The sequence below is a fragment of the Mirounga leonina genome, unplaced genomic scaffold (genome assembly GCF_011800145.1).
Source record: "Mirounga leonina isolate KUSES-001 unplaced genomic scaffold, KU_Mleo_1.0 Mir_204, whole genome shotgun sequence".
Classification (NCBI taxonomy): Eukaryota; Metazoa; Chordata; class Mammalia; order Carnivora; family Phocidae; genus Mirounga; species Mirounga leonina.
In genome coordinates this window covers 16656148-16674586 of record NW_023270513.1, presented here as the reverse complement: position 1 = coordinate 16674586, position 18439 = coordinate 16656148, and positions in this window count along the sequence as shown.

Sequence of the window (18439 nt, the reverse complement as noted above, 5' to 3'; positions counted from 1 at the left end):
CCTTACATCCACCCAATCAGGTAGATACTCCTTTTTTCCCGTTTTACAGATAAATTGAGGTTAAGTGATCACAGAATTAATACATTCACCCAGACTGAAGTCTATTTCCAGCTGCTTATAGGCATTACCAAGTCAATGAATTTAGGTTCTCATGATCTGACTCAAGATTAAGCTTCCTTCCTAACTCCGTCATTTCTGTCCCCATTCCCTCAGTCTATCTGGCTTGTAGAAATCATCTTCTATCACAATCCACATTAAATAATTTACCTATCCATCGGAATTTTCCCTTTGCAGTCACCTTCAAATATACTTCTTCCTCTTCATTCCCATAGCTATTATAATCACCCAGATCCTTACCATCTTTGTTTAGCTAGGTATCCAAACCCTCCTCTAGCCTATGTATTTCTTTAACAAGCATTTATTGCATCTCAAATAACATGCTGAGCAATAAGGATACAAAGACGAATAAAACATACTTCCTATACTCAAAGAGTCTAGGTGATAGGCATATATAGAAGAGTAAGCAGTGTAGCAGAATGAAGGTCAGAGGTATGGGGAAAAGGGGAACAGAGTGTGTTCCAGGTAGAGAGAACAGTGTTTATGAAAATCTGAAAGTGAGAAAGAAAATGGAATCTTCAATGGCACCAAAGTAATTGAATTGATATTAAGGGAACAAATAACAAAGATGAGATTAAAAAGTAGGCAGTGGTTACTTTATGGAAAGTGTAGCATTTCTCATTTCTCCACCTCAACACTATTGATGTTCCAGGATGGGTAATTCTTTGTATTTGGGGAACTTCCCTGGACATTATAGCAGCATTCCTGGCTTCTACCCACTAGATGGCAGTAGCACCCCCCCCCAGTATGACAACAAAAATGTGTCCAAACATTGTCAAATGTTTTGTGGGAGCAAAATCATCTCCAGATGAGAACCACTGATATAAGGCCTTTAAAGTCATATTCAAGATATTTGGACTTTATTCGAAGATCAAGAGGAGTAGTGGTGTGCCACAGTGTAGAGGAGGGACTAATTCTCACCATCAGTTAAGAATGGAGATAAAGATGCAAATAAGGTAACTATTCAATATCTAAATGTTATTCTTATTATCCCCAGTGTTATCACTTCAATGTAAGTGGGCCAGAGTTCTACAGTGTTCCCATCATAGGCTGTAATTATTTGTATCTGTGTGCCTTTTTTCAAGTGGGCTCTCAAAACCTAGAATAATGCACTTTTTTGACAATTCAAATTTCCTAAATTCATTTAAGGTCTGAGTTGGAATATTCTTACCTCCTGACTTATTGTCCTCTATGCAACCATTTCAAAAAATTTACCTTATCATAAATAGCTTTAATTCTTATGCCTGAAGTCTATATATAATGCCATATCATACTTTTTTTCTTTTCCTCCAAGTTTTTATTTAAATTTAAGTTAGTTAACATATAGTGTAGTATTGGTTTCAGGAGTTAGTGATTCATCACTTACACACTTTCTTAACTTAAGACTTTGGGTTTATTCTCAGTTGACTCATGTTTATAGTTAGTCAACTGGATTATAAATTCCTAGAAAATAGAGACAATGTGTTCTCGATCTTATATCTATTCCAGATCATTGAGCAAAATCTTGAGCCAAAAGCAAGTGTCATTTTAATTGAATTAAGAATCATGTTCTCTTGTGTGATTTCTCCACCACCTAGAAGAAGATTCAGAATCAAAATTAGCTAATTTTTTATATTAATTGAGGTAAATCATTATGACATTGAATGGTAGACTCTATTTTCTTAACTATTAATTGAGATCAAAATTATAATCTCTGAGCATAGTCAGAGTTAATTAAGGATTTTGTATCCCTTCAGAAAATGTATAAATAAAAAGTATTAATGCATAAATACCAGAGATCCTACTTTATACAACTGGCTTATCCTGGAAATGAGTATTATGGATTTTTATCCTCATAAAGACTAAAATTTGATAAGAAATAAGTGCTTGGAAAATTCCTTACATCCATATTTTTTTAAAACCTCATGTATAAAAGCTAGGTTAATTTTGATGTTCATGTTTATGTTATATTCGTGTCATTTAAGTTGGATAGTTTCAGTATTTTACATTCAATACCTCCAATTGTTAATGTTTTTACAACTCCTTATAAATCATGGACCAATTCCACCAAAAAAGACCTCAGAATAATCATCTGATCTAACCCTTTGTTTCAATCAAGTAGGTGGCTGAATAATCCAGGACACTTTGTAGACATCCAAATATCAAAAATTTTCATTTTTGATAAATTGACAATAAAACCAAGGCAGGAAGTTCATTGTATTTCCAATATTTTAAATAATTTACAGATTGTTTAACAGAAAAACTGATAGAGGATCTCCTGTAAGTAATACTAACATGTTACTCCTCAGCCTACCAAACACATGAAAGTCATTCTATAATATCCAATTACATATTTATTCCACTTTTATAAAGACCTCAACATTAAAATCAAATTTTAAAAATCATCTTTCTTCTGAGCTTAAAGCTAGTCAATGTATAGTGCACTCCCTTTCTCCTTCTCTCACCTTTCTATATAAGGGTATTATAAGATGCAGTAACTTTAAACAGCCTAACAGCTTGCGCTCAAACTTAAGAGCATTACAGATTTTCTTTGAAGGCTTAAGTGACAGAAACAAATCTGTCCATTTTCAGCTACTGAACATGCTTACTAGTTTAACAGAGATTTTTTTACCAAAGACTTTGCTAGCTTTCACTTTGTCAGATGATTTTAAAATCTCTACAACACTTCTACCCTGCATCAAATAAGATCTGATTAAGATATGAGTAGACTTTATTGTATGTCATGTTGGAAACTTTTCATAGGAACCCACAAGCCCCTGATATAAAAGTAACCAAGGGGTGCAAATGATGAAAGACTTTGTTGCCATGGTGTCATCTCATAAATCACCAATTATTGTGTGTTATTATGAGTGTGACAACCACATACTGTCATAAAAGGATTTGCATTTTCATCTAGTTTGAATTTTTTTCCAGACATCATTTGCTTTGTAAAAGAAATGTCATGACAACCATAGAACACTTAAGCTTGTTATGAAGTGTTCAAGCATTCTTTAGGACTCAGTTTGGCATATTGGCATCCGAACCTCTTTTGCATTATTGAGTTGTTTATCTTTATAGTTCATAAATATATTTCTAAACATGGGTATATAGCATAATAGGCTAAATCCAACAGAAGCAGTGTAACTATTTGGTTGCTACGACAACATAAACTGATCAGTTTCCTGTCACTGTTTTGAAAGAGGCACTCTCCTGTGGCCATAAATACTAATTACAAACGCAAGCCATTTGCTATCATGTTCAGTTTACAGATTAAAGCAGTCCATGCCCAATTTATCATTTAACATGTCCTCCCACATTTGTAGTGTGGTACAGAATGAATAATAACTTCACTTGTTTACAAAATTTTCAACTTAATTTCACTAATTATTTTTGCAGTTGCTGGAACTTAGCTGTGCTGCTACAAGTTCAGTAAACTCAATGGATTTTCAAAGTGCAAGTAAAGATTTCTAAATGTAATTTCTGAATTAAAGTTGAAATGTTTGCTTAAAACTCCTTCCTGTAAATGCCTATTTTAAAGAAGGTGGTTATATTTGATTTATGGAAGTTACAAAATTTTCAAGGGCACATGAGTGTCTTGTCCCACAATCTATTCATTTCAATTAAATGAAGAGCTAATATATTTGGCTAAATCCTGCAATGAATAATTTTATGAAGGTACTAGTTGATACTCTGAATGGGAAATCTCACTTTTAAAAGAAAGTAGTACGTTCGGGGGGAAAAGGAAAAATCCATCAGGCAAATGCATAGTACCATATAATCTTTTTTTTTTATCTTTTGAGAGAGATAGAGCACATGTGCAAGCACGAGTGGTGGGGGAGTAGCAGAGAGAGAGAGAGAAAGAATCACAAGCAGGCTCCATGCTCAGCACAGAGCCCCACATGGGGCTTGATCTCATAACCCTGAGATCATGACCTAAGCTAAAATCAAGAGTCAGATGCTTAACAAACTGAGCCACCGAGGTGCCCCCATAGCACTATATAACCTTCTCCACCCACATACATATTTTATACAAGCCTTAAATTAAAATTTATACTTCATCTTTTGAAAGGGAAGGAGACTTGGTAGGGGAGAGAATTTCTAACCATCTCAGTATGTGAATAAGAGCAGTGCTACAAATTGTTAAAGTATCTTTGGAGAATTTCTACCTCTGACCAATACCTGTAAAAATTTAGTATACCATTATCCTATATAGCATTTTGAAAGTAAAGCACTTCTATTTTTCAGTACCCATGAATTTCATGACGGACAAATCTTTGCTATATGTATCATTATGATTTATATATTAAGAGAAGACTTCTAAACTAATCTTTTCTATTTTCTCACTAACTCACAAGCCTAGAATTTGATTTAAATATCTTTACAATTTCCAAAGCTGAATGGGTTCTTCCTGGACTTCAAATAATCACCTAGCATTTCTATAAAGGCTGGCAATTTCTAAAAATCAAATATAATAAGCATGCTCCAATTGATTCTCTGAAAAGAGAAGCTGATACCTAAAAAGTTTACCTCTGGAAATACCTACAGAATGCATTGTTTTGTGGGGGATTAGGCAAAATGAATGATGTGAGATCCCTGTTCCTGTTACTATCTGTACACTACTATCCTCACCAAAATATATTTCTTAACAAGGCCTGCCCTACCACCCTCATTGCAGCTCTACCCAATAACTACTGTTAATCAACACAAATTATACATCCAAAGGTAAAAATTCTTTAGTTGGTCTCCTGTGGTTGCAAAGGAATGACAAAGCACTTCCAGTTGCTTCTAAACCAAGCAGCCGTAGCCTCAAACTCTAGGGCTCTGAAGGCCTTCTGACAGCCTGTGCTCACAGGTGTTTCTTTTCTTCTAGCACTAGCTCAATGACTCTGTAGCAGGAATTTCACATCACCACAGTGTTGAGGTGAAAGCTCCAGTGTCCTTATTACAAAAAAAAAAAAAAAAAAAAAAAATCTGGTCAGCTTGAAGCAATGAAAACTAATCTGAATGCAGCCAGTCATTGGCTGTGAGGACATGCTCAGCAAAACAAAGGCTGGCATCACAAGGATTTTTTGCATATATATAGCCACTTCAGCTGTATGTTTCTACCTGCATTTTGTTACATGCACTCCTAATTTAAAAAAAAAACACTTTATATAATATCATAAGCTGCTATGCAGCACTTGGAAAGAAACAGAAAATAATGTAAGAAATAGTAATACCAGAGCAAGATGGCGGAGGAGTAGGAGACCTGGATTTCGTCTCCTCTCAGGAATTCAGCTGGATAGGGATCAAACCATTCTGAACACCTACAAACTCAACAGGAGATCGAAGAAAAGAAGAGCAACAATTCTCTCATCAGAAAAGCGACCACTTTCTGGAAGGTAGGATGTGCGGAGAAGTGAATCCGAGGCGATATTCGGGAGGATAGATGGCGGGGGAGGGGCCTCTGTCGGCCGCTTCTGGCAAGTGATAGAGCTGCGGAGCACAAAATCGGAACTTTTAAAAGTCTGCTCCGCCGAGGGACGTCACTCTGGTGGCTAAGCAGGGGGTGGAACCCTCTGGGACAGTGTGGTCTCAGGACCCTCGGGGTCACAGAAAGACGGGGGGGGCCTGAGTGTGGCAGAGCTCCCAGGTAATGGAGCAGGGAAGCCGGTTGCAGAGGCGGAGCCCAGGCACGGGCTCTCAGGTCGGGGTGGCCATAAACCGTGATCCGCGGCAGTCGGGCCCCTGCTCCTCCAGCAGGGACCCAACAAGCAGCAGATCCGGGGACACTTACCTTCTTCCCCGGGAGGAGCGGCGCGGGAGGGCACCGCAGGGATCTGCTGGGTTTGGAGACTCCACCCGGGATCGGGTGCCAGAGATAGAAACGCGTGGTCACAGGCCAGGTGAGCATGGAGTGCGGCCGAGACTGGGGAGACGGGAGTGACTGACGGCTTTTCTCTGGGGGCTCACTGAGGAGCGGGGCCCCGAGTTCTCGGGTCCTCCAGGGCAGAGACTGGGAGGCCGCCATTTTCACTCTCCGCCTCCAAAGCTGTACAGAAAGCTCGCAGGGAACAAAAGCTCTGGAGAGCAACCCGAGCAGATTACTTAGCCCGGACCTGGCAAGGGCGGGACAATTCCGCCTCCGGCAAAGACATTGGAAACCATGGCAACAGGCCCCTCCTCCAGAAGATCAGCGAGAACAGCCAGCCAAGACCAAGTTTACCGATCAATGAGAACGGTAGAACTCCAGCTCTAGGGGAATACTGTACATAGAATTCATGGCTTTTTCCCCATGATTCTTTAGTCTTTCAAAGTTAATTATTTTTTAACTGTCTTTTTTTCTTTTTTTTTGAATTTTTCTTTTTCGATTTTCAACCAACATCTTATCAATCCCTTTTTTAAAAAAACATTTTTATTTTTCATTTTTAGAGTCATATTCTATCCCTTCATAGTAGTTACCTGTATTTTTGGCATATATATATAAGTTGTTCTCTCTTTAAAATTTTGAGATAGTTTCTTCTAACAGATTAAAATATACCCTAAATCTCTAGTATATAGTTTTTTCTACTCCGCTGCCTGATCACATTCTCTCCCTTTTTTTTTCCTTTTTTTAAATCCTCTTCTTTCTTTTTTCAAACAACTTCTTATCAATTCCTTTTATAAATTTTTTTATAATTTCCATCTTTACAGTCATATTCCATCTCTTCATCATATCAACCCTTATTTTTGTACATATATAAGTTTTTCTTTCTTTAAAATTTTGGGAGGCACTTTTTTCTAAAAGACCAAAATGCACCCCAAATCTAGTGTGTGGCACTGATCTATATACCAGCCTGATCATATTTGATCACATTCTGGGATTTTTTGTTGTTGTTGTTTTCTTCTGTTTCTTTTTGTTTGTTTTTATCTTTATCTTGTTTTCTTTTTTTTCTTTTTCTTTTTTCTCTCTTTCCCTTTCTTTTTCCACTGCTTCAGGTCTTTTCTGAGTTGTTTAGAGTATATTTTCTGGGGACGTTGTTACTCTGCTAGCATTTTGTTCTCTCATTAATCTATTCTCCTCTGCACAAAATGACAAGATGGAAAAAAGCACCTCAACAAAAAGAACAAGATGTAGTACCGACTGCCAGGGACCTACTCAATACGGACATTAGTACGATGTCAGATCTAGAGTTCAGAATCATCAGTTTAAAGATCCTAGCTGGGCTTGAAAAAAATATGGAAGTTATTAGAGAAACCCTTTCTGGAGAAGTGAAAGAACTAAAATCTAACCAAGTAGAAATCAAAAAGGCTATTAATGAGGTGCAATCAAATATGGGGGCACTAACTGCTAGGATAAATGAGGCAGAAGAGAGAATCAGTAATATAGAGGACCAAATGATGGAAAATAAAGAAGCTGAGAAAAAGAGAGATAAACAATTACTGGATCACAAGGGCAGAATTCGAGAGATAAGCGATACCATAAGACGAAACAACATTAGAATAATTGGGATCCCAGAAAAAGAAGAAAGAGAGAGAGGGGCAGAAGGTATAATGGAGCAAATTATAGCAGAGAACTTCCCTAATTTGGGGAAGGAAACAGGCATCAAAATCCAGGAAGCACAGAGAACCCCTCTCAAAATCAATAAAAATAGGTCAACACCCTGACATCTAATAGTAAAACTTACGAGTCTCATAGACAAAGAGAAAATCCTGAAAGCAGCTCGGGAGAAGAGATATGTAACCTACAAGGGTAGAAACATTAGTTTGGCAATAGACCTATCCACAGAGACCTGGCAGGCCAGAAAGGACTGGCAGGATCTATTCAGAGCACTAAATGAGAAAAATATGCAGCCAAGAATCCTATATCCAGCTAGGCCATCATTGAAAATTGAAGGAGAGATAAAAAGCTTCCAGGACAAACAAAAACTAAAGGAATTTGCAAACACAAAACCAGCCCTAAAAGAAATCTTGAAAGGGGTCCTCTAAGCAAAGAGAGACCCTAAAAGCAAAATAGACCAGAAAGGAACACAGACAATACACGGTAACAGTCACCTTACAGGCAATACAATGGCACTAAATTCCTATCTTTCAGTAGTTACCCTGAATGTAAATGGGCTAAATGCCCCAATCAAAAGACACAGGCTATCAGACTGGATTAAAAAACAAGACCCATCGATATGCTGTCTGCAAGAGACTCATTTTAGACCCAAAGACACCCCCAGATTGAAAGTGAAGGGGTGGAAAACAATTTACCATGGAAATGGACACCAAAAGAAAGCTGGGGTGGCAATCCTTGTATCAGACAAATTAGATTTTAAACCAAAGACTGTAATAAGAGATGAGGAAGGACATTATATCCTACTTAAAGGGTCTATCCAACAAGAAGATCTAACAATTGTAAATATCTATGCCCCTAACATGGGAGCAGCCAATTATATAAGCCGATTAATATCAAAAGCAAAGAAACACATCGACAACAATACAATAACAGTGGGGGACTTTAACACCCCCCTCACTGAAATGGACAGATCATCTAAGCAAAAGATCAACAAGGAAATAAAGACTTTAAATGACACACTGGACCAAATGGACTTCACAGACATATTCAGAACATTCTATCCCAAAGCAACGGAATAGACATTCTTCTCTAGTCCCCATGGAACATTCTCCAGAATAAATCACATCCTAGGTCATAAATAAGGTCTCAACTGGTACCAAAAGACTGGGATCATTCCCTGCCTATTTTCAGACCACAATGCTTTGAAACTAGAACTCAATCACAAGAGGAAAGTCGGAAAGAACTCAAATACATGGAGGCTAAAGAGCATCCTACTGAAGAATGAATGGGTCAACCAGGAAATTAAAGAAGAATTAAAAAAATACATGGAAACCAGTGAAAATGAAAACACAACTGTTCAAAATCTTTGGGGTGCAGCAAAGGCAGTCCTAAGAGGCAAGTATATAGCAATACAAGCCTTTCTCAAGAAACAAGAAAGGTCTCAAGTACACAACCTAACCCTCCACCTAAAGGAGCTGGAGAAAGAACAGCCAATAAAGCCTAAACCCAGCAGGAGAAGAGAAATCATAAAGATCAGAGCAGAAATCAATGAAATAGAAACTAAAAGAACAGTAGAACCGATCAACAAAACTAGGAGCTGGTTCTTTGAAAGAATTAACAAGATTGATAAACCCCTGGCCAAACTTATCAAAAAGAGAAGAGAAATGACCCAAATCAACAAAATCATGAAAGAGGAGAGATCACAACCAACACCAAAGAAATACAAACAATTATAAGAACATATGAGCAACTCTATGCCAGCAAATTAGATAACCTGGAAGATATGGATGCATTCCTAGAGATGTATCAACTACCAAAACTGAACCAGGAAGAAATAGAAAACCTGAACAGACTTATAACCACTAAGGAAATTGAAGCAGTCATCAAAAATCTCCCAAAAAACAAGAGCCCAGGGCCAGATGGCTTCACAGGGGAATTCTACCAAACATTTTGAGAAGAATTAATACCTATTCTTCTGAAACTGTTCCAAAAAATAGAAATGGAAGGAAAACTTCCAAACTCATTTTATGAGGCTGGCATTACCTTGATCCCAAAAACAAAGACCCCATCAAAAAGGAGAATTACAGACCAATATCCCTGATGAACATGGATGCAAAAATTCTCACCAAAACACTAGCCAATAGAATCCAAAGGTACATTAAAAGGATTATTCACCACAACCAAGTGGGATTTATACCTGGGCTGCAAGGTTGGTTCAACATCCGCAAATCAATCAATGTGATACAATACATTAACAAAAGAAAGACCAAGAATCATATGATCCCCTCAATAGATGCAGAAAAAGCTTTTGACAAAGTACAGCATCCTTTCTTGATCAAAACTCTTCAGAGTATAGGGATAGAGGGTACATACCTCAATATCATAAAAGCCATCTATGAAAAACCCACAGCGAATATCATTCTCAATGGGGAAAAACTGAGAGCTTTCCCCCTAAGGTCAGGAACATGGCAGGGATGTCCACTATCACCACTGCTATTCAACATAGTATTGGAAGTCCTAGCCAGCAATCAGATAACAAAAAGAAATCAAAGGCATCCAAATCGGCAATGAAGAAGTCAAACTCTCACTCTTTGCAGATGATAGGATACTTTATGTGGAAAACCCAAAAGACTCCACCCCAAAACTGCTAGAACTCATACAGGAATTCAGTAAAGTGGCAGGATATAAAATCAATGCACAGAAATCAGTGGCATTCCTATACACCAACAACAAGACAGAAGAAAGAGAAATGAAGGAGTCGATCCCATTTACAATTGCACCCAAAACCATAAGATACCTAGGAATAAATCTCACCAAAGAGACAAAGGATCTGTACTCAGAAAACTATAAAATAGTCATGAAAGAAATTGAGGAAGACACAAAGAAATGGAAAAACGTTCCATGCTCATGGATTGGAAAAAAAATATTGTGAAGATGTCAATGCTACCTAGAGCAATCTACACATTCAATGCAATCCCCATCAAAATACCATCCACTTTTTCAAAGAAATGGAACAAATAATCCTAAAATTTGTATGGCACCAGGAAAGACCCCGCATAGCCAGAGGAATGTTGAAAAAGAAAAGCAAAGCTGGCGGCATCACAATTCCAGACTTCCAGCTCTATTACAAAGCTGTCATCATCAAGACAGTATGCTATTGGCACAAAAACAGGCACATAGATCAATGGAACAGAATAGAGAGCCCAGAAATGGACCCTCAACTCTATGGTCAACTCATCTTTGACAAAGCAGGAAAGAATGTCCAATGGAACAAAGACAGTCTCTTCAACAAATGTTGTTGGGAAAATTGGATAGCCACATGCAGAAGAATGAAACTGGACCATTTCCTTACACCACACACAAAAATAGACTCCAAATGGTTGAAAGACCTCAATGTGAGACAGGAGTCCATCAAAATGCTAAAGGAGAACACAGGCAGCAACCTCTTTGACCTCAGCCGAAGCAACTTCTTCCTAGAAACATCGCCAAAGGCAAGGGAAGCAAGGGCAAAAATGAACTATTGGGACTTCATCAAGATAAAAAGCTTTTGCAAAGCAAAGGAAACAGTCAACAAAACCAAAAGACAACCGACAGAATGGGAGAAGATATTTGCAAATGACATATCAGATAAAGGGCTAGTATCCAAAATCTATAAAGAACTCATCAAACTCAACACCCAAAGAACAAAGAATGCAATCAAGAAATGGGCAGAAGACATGAACAGACATTTTTCCAAAGAAGACATCCAAATGGCCAACAGACACATGAAAAAGTGCTCAATATCGCTCGGCATCAGGGAAATCCACATCAAAACCTCAATGAGATACCACCTCACACCAGTCAGAATGGCTAAAATTAACAAGTCAGGAAACGACAGATGTTGGTGGGGATGCGGAGAAAGGGGAATCCTCCTACACTGTTGGTGGGAATGCAAGCTGGTGCAGCCACTCTGGAGAATAGTATGGAGGTTCCTCAAAAAGTTGAAAAAAGAGCTACGTTATGATCCAGCAATTGCACTACTGGGTATTTACCCCAAAGATACAAAAGTAGGGATCCGAAGGGGTACGTGCACCCTGATGTTTATAGCAGCAATGTCCACAATAGCCAAACTGTGGAAAGAGCCAAGATGTCCATCGAGAGATGAATGGATAAAGAAGAGGTGGTATATATATACAATGGAATATTATGCAGCCATCAAAAGGAATGAGATCTTGCCATTTGCAACGATGTGGACAGAACTGGAGGGTATTATGTTGAGTGAAATAAGTCAAACAGAGAAAGACATGTATCATATGACCTCACTGATATGAGGAATTCTTAATCTCAGTAAACAAACTGAGGGTTGCTAGAGTGGGGGGTGGGGTGGGAGGGATGGGGTGACTGGGTGATAGACACTGGGGAGGGTATGTACTCTGGTAAGCGCTGTGAATTGTGCAAGACTGTTAAATCTCAGATCTGTACCTGTGAAACAAATAATGCAATATATGTTAAGGAAAAAAAAGAAGAAGAAGAAGAAGATAGAAGGTAGCAGGAGGGGAAGAATGAAGCAGGGGAAATCGGAGGGGTAGATGAACCATGAGAGACGATGGACTCTGAAAAACAAACTGAGAGTTCTAGAGGGGAGGGGGGTGGGAGGATGGGTTAGCCTAGTAATGGGTATTGAGGAGGGCACATTCTGCATGGAGCACTGGGTGTTATGCACAAACAATGAATCATGGAACACTACATCTAAAACTAATGATGTAATGTATGGGGATTAACATAAGAATTTAAAAAAAAGAATAGTAATACCATTTAATTGCTCAATAAATATTTATTTACTATTGATGATTAAATGTCAGGAAAATATGCTAGATACTGGATATAAAAGTGGTCAGCAAAACAAAGGCATGGTTCCTACCTTTGTGGTGCTTATTACATTTCCACAGCATTTTAGCATTTCCAAAACATTTTTACATATGTTTGCTCATTTTTTGCTCTTCACAATAATCTTGTGAGGGACATTCATAGATCCATTTTATAGACAAGAAAACAGAGACTTATAGATGTTAACTGATTTGCCTGTGATCATAGAGCTAGTTGTTGGTACAGAAGGGATTAAACACAAGATATCTTACTATAAATTCAGGGGTCTTACCACTATAGTGCATTTCCAAAAGTGTGTTTCATACAATGCTGGTTCTCTGGACAAAAAAGTTTCCTTTAATCAAAAAAGACTGAGAAGTCTTGTATATTATATCCTCACTTACAGGTTCATAGAGCAAATTAACAAATTGTAGGCTCTGAGAAGACCTGTGATAAATTTTTATTTGTATTTAACCCCATATTTTCCAAACTTGTTTGACTACAAAACCTCTCTGAGGAAAAAAAAAATGAATCCATGGTGACTCAGGAACTGATGATAAACTACTATACTGGATGCAGAGTAGGGGCAGGTTGCAGAAAGGACATGTATGTTGGAGAGTTTCTAAATCTATACCTGACCATGAATGTTTGTGACTGCTGAAGACTACAAGGTTTTTTATTCTCTCCTCATCAAATATTATGAAAGAAAGGGCAGATGTGTGTGTGGTGAAAGAATGAAGCTTATATGCATTATCAAAATGATAGAAAATTTAGGGTACCAGCAAGAAAACGGAACTGAGAGAGTTCCCCTAACCTTCTTTCTTAGCCACCTCCAGTAATTGCTCAGAATTGAAAAGATCAAATTGTCTAAAAAGTACACATGGGCAACTGGAAGAGCTCTTACTGGCCAAACCTGGAAAAATTTAAGCTATAAAATAAATATCATAGTATTGGATTATATCCAAAATATAAAATAAATACCTAAGTCCATACTGAAATAAATGATTAAATAAATAAATAAATAAATAAATAAATAAATAAATAAATAAATAATAAATTACAAATAAATAAGGGAGAAGGAACAACTCTCCCATGCAGAATTCCAAATAAATTCTATTGATACTCTGCACTTAAGAAAGTGAAGCAGGGGCGCCTGGGTGGCTCAGTCAGTTGAGCCTCTGGCTTCTGGTTTCGGCTCAGGTCAGGATCTCACAGTGGTGGGACTGAGCCCCAAGTCTGGCTCCTTGCTCAGCATGGAGTCTGCTTGAGATTCTCTCTCACCCTCTGCCCCTTCCCCCACTCATTCTCTCTCTCTCTCTCTCAACTAAATAAATAAATCTTTAAAAGAACAAAAGTGAAGTAAAACTCCCCATCCCTTAACTGTGGACTGCACATAGTGATTTCCTTCCAAAACCTTCCAGAGCAATAGAAAGAGGGAGAAGGAGAAAAGTAACTTCACAGTAGAGAAACCTGACAAAACACTACATGAGCTGGGTGATCAAGGTCAACTGCCACAATAATAAGTTATAATGATAGTGTGTACCCTTGACATGATGTGATGAAAATGCCACTTTACTTCTGTGGTCTTCCCTCAAACCCAATTTTACAATGAGAAAAACACCAGACACACCCCAATTGAAGGGCATTCTACAAATACCTGACCTGTATTCCTCAAAACTGTCAAAGGCATCCAAAACTAGGAAAGTCTGAGAAACTGTCATAACCAAGAGGCGTCTAAGGAGACATGATGACTAAATGTAAGGTGGTATCCTACTTCCTGGAACAGAAAAAGGACATTAAGAAAACACTGAGGAAGTCTGAATAAAGTCTAAACTTTAGTTAATAATGGTGTATCAATATTGTTTCATTAATTGTGACAAATTGATTCATTAATTATAAGATGTTAACAATAGGAAAACTGAGTCCAGAGTGTATGGAAAGTCTCTGTACTATTTTTGCAATTTTTGTATAAATTTAAAGCTGTTCTAAAATAAAAATTTCATTAAAAGAAAATAAAAACACTGCCTCTAACCACCTTATTTGTGCCAAGCCCAACTTTATTAAAAATTCCTTTATCTCTATATGAATCATAGGTTAACTTAACTCCAAAAAACACAAGCAGTGATTTTTGAAGCAGGAGAACTGGACAAATACAAATTAAGGAAAGCATAATTTGTTTTTAATGCAACCAAAAGTAAAATATGTATATACTATTTTTAAATGGGCTGCCTCAAATAGATGTCCCAAATCCTTTCATGTAATGTTCAGTAGGTGCTTTACTGCCAAATGTAAATCATGATCAAAAAATAAAAATCACTTTATACTTAATATGTTAGATATATCAGTATGTGATTTAATGGGTATTTGTAAAATTCTTACAGCATAAAGAATATAAAAATCACTATTTTTGTTATTTAGGCTAATTTCACCTTAAAGCAGCATAACTGTACAGATCTGCTAACCAATTGTATTACAGTAATATATTATTTGGCTAGAACTAGCCATTTAAAGTGAAAATGTCTGGGGCACCTGGGAGGCTCAGTCGCTTAAGGGTTCAATTCTTGGTTTCGCCTCAGGTCATGATCTCAGCGTCCTGAGATGGAGTCCCGCTTCAGGCTCTGCATTCAGTGTGGAGTTTGCTTGTCCCTCTCCCTCTGAACCTCCCCCAGCTCTCTCTCTCTTTCTAGTATAAGTAAATAAAATCTTATTAATTAATTAACTGAAAATGCCCAAATCATTTGGTTTTCATCAATAAAAATCAATTTTATTTTAATATTTAAATAAAATATTGTCTGTAGGGAGAATATTTTATAATGATGTATCAGTTCAAAATGCTTTAAATTCTCCTACTTGCAACAAATCAAAGCATGGCTGCTGTTACTAACAGCCTTCAGTATTTTATATGTTTTAAACAGCTTTTATGTATTTTTTTAAAAATCTGGAACACTGTATATATCAGATGATCTAGCACGTTGTATTGTGGATTATGAATAATATATCATTTACATAAATCAGTTGATTGGTTACATATTTTTTACATCTCAGTTTTCTAATGGATTTATTTAAAAACAATGTTTTATGTTTTATGGCTAAATCATTTTATACTTGCCCCCTCTTTAACATTAGGATTAGTTAAAAAACAAAACTTCCAGATGATAATCTAAAGTAACAACAGATCTTTGGAGTCCAAATATGCTGTGAGGAGAACTCTTTCAGCAAATGTATTCTTTGTATTGAAAACTTAGTGTTATCAAAAACACTAAGCACGACTAGTCTTCAGGGCACTTCACATGTATCTCTCTGCAGGACTGTAGAGCACGTTGCCATGGAACATAATTCCTTCAAGGACTACAAACCAAAGAACGGCCATTTTGGCAGAATAGTCCCATTTCTTAACATTATTTTGTAGCATTCATCAAGATGTATTACAACCCTACCAATTTAGGAACAATGCATTGCCTTTTTAAATACATTCATACTGGGTCTTAGAATCAACTCTGTTTTAGCTACTAGTTGGTTACACTGACATTTAAGATTAGGGCTATACAATTTTAGAAAATGTCACCACTGTCTTTGTAAAATAATGATATGCTCCCCATTGCATAATAATAGGTGGTTATCAGCTTTTCCTTTTTATCCTGTCTCAGTCACTTAGTTAAATCTATGCTGCCCCTCCAGAGAAATTCATGGTCTGTCACCCTACCCACTGGTGTCTAGATTTATGGATATTTTAGCAGTCCCTTCATTTTCACATTACTAGGCAACTCTTCTAAGTTTAAAAAAAAAAAGACAGACTTCACCTGAACATTCAGACAAGCATCCTACTACAAAGTACGTTTTCCTTCTATAATTCCACTTCCTTTCATTTATATTAAAGCAACACACAGTCTGAGACCTACTGTATTGTACCTTCACATTATTAAATGTAACATGCAGAACATTACACATTATTATTCTACACATGGCCAAGAAATTTTAGTATTCACAGGATTACGGTAATTAAGTCTTCCTTCACTTTGGGTGATGTGACACTTGCTTGACTATAATGTCAATCCACTTAAAGTCTGTGTAAACAACATTATCTTAGTCACTCCGCATTACATTTCCAACTGTGAGCAAAATTACAAGGTCAGAGTGGACATGAATGTAGGTAATCCCAAGGAAACTCATGTAAATGACTTGCTCAAGGTTCAAACTGGGTTTTCAATAATAGCAAAAAGGAATATTTACCATACTATATTATAGTATTATTTAGGTACCATCCACGGCAAAACACATGGGGATTCTTGGAGACAGAGGTAAAAATAAAAATGTCCATTGTTTTAATGTTTTGTAGATAAAAAATAAATGTTGTTTGCCAAGGCTTTAACAAATATGTAGTACTCCATTAAAAAAGGAATATTACATATTCCTTATTATTTTGTAAAGATCCATTAACATCTCAAATATAAAGAGCACTTTTTAGAAACACAGATGATAAAGGCAATACAACAATGCTTGTATTTCCACCTTTCCTGGTTTTTTTTTTAAGATTTTATTTATTTATTTGGGAGAGAAAGAGGCGAACTCAAGAGCATGAGCAAGAGGAGGGGCAGAGAAAGAAACTGAGCAGGGAGCATGATGAGGGTTTCAATCACAGAACCATGGGATCATGACCTGAGCTAAAGGCAGACGCTTAACTGACTGAGCCACCCAGGCACCTCGCCCCCGTTTTTTTTTTTTTTTTTAATAAATACTCAGTAGCCATGATATTTATTTTCTTAAAGTAATGATTTTTCAATAGTCTTGTCAGCCACTTAGTGTATTATGCCCAAGAAGTGCTGTTGTGAAAATGCTCTGACTTATAAAACTAGCTTAAAGGTTTTGCAATATCTTGTGTTTTAAGTGATTTATTTAGTGCTTATTGAAAAAGTTAGATAACCTAATTAAATCTCCACGTAAGATATGTAGGATCTAGGCAAAATTAATCTAGATTAATTTGGCATAAGTTCCTCTGAACTTGTGGAAGTAACAAAGAAAGGCAAATAGTGGTTTTCAGACTATGCTTAAACTATAAAATGGGGTGCCAATTAGCAAAAATAACAATGGAAGTTCTTAAATAGGAATCCCACAGTCAGTTCACAAATAGGCAAGTAGGTACAAACCCTCAAAAGCAACTTACATGGGATTCTCTAGGCTTACTGTCACATTTGAGCAATGAAGTATACATATTTGAATTGTATCAACCTGGAGATCATCTGAACAAAGTGTATGAACCACAAGTTTCTTGTAATATCTGATTTGAAACACTGTAGGAACTCAGTTCACTCCCCAGGAATGCCATTATCAAAAATTTTTCCCAGGACTACTTATAGAGAAATTCCTAAAAATGTCATCATCACAGAAGAGTAACTGATTTAGATTTTGTTTGCCAGAATTGCCACCTTCCATAAGTAGAAGCTTCACTAAAAACATAACTCTATTCATGTTTTCATAGATTTCTTTTTAAAAGTAATTGAAAATAATAGGTATTCTGTGATAGAGATAGGATATATTTGTGTGTGTAAATGTGTGATGATATGTGAGTGTGTGGTAGACTGGTAATTCTTGGAGTTTAAGTAAAATCAGTTTCAACTAACTACCTTTTATTTTATTTAAAGATTTTATTTATTTGTCAGAGGAAGAGAGAGAGAGAACACAAGCAACGGGAGCCACAGGCAGAGGGAAAAGCAGGCTCCCCGCTGAGCAGAGAGCCTGATGCAGGGCTCGATCCCAGGACCCTGGGATCATGACCTGAGCCGAAGGCAGACGCTTAACCTACTGAACCACCCAGAAGTGCCCCAACTGACTACTTTTTATAATTTAATTTCTTACAATATTAGACAGTTTTCTAACTGGACATTCTTACCAGTACACATGGAATCTAAGAAACCCCAAAAGCTCTTTGTTAAACTCTAGGGTACAGATCCAGCTCATTCCAATCCAAAAATCTCCCCAAAC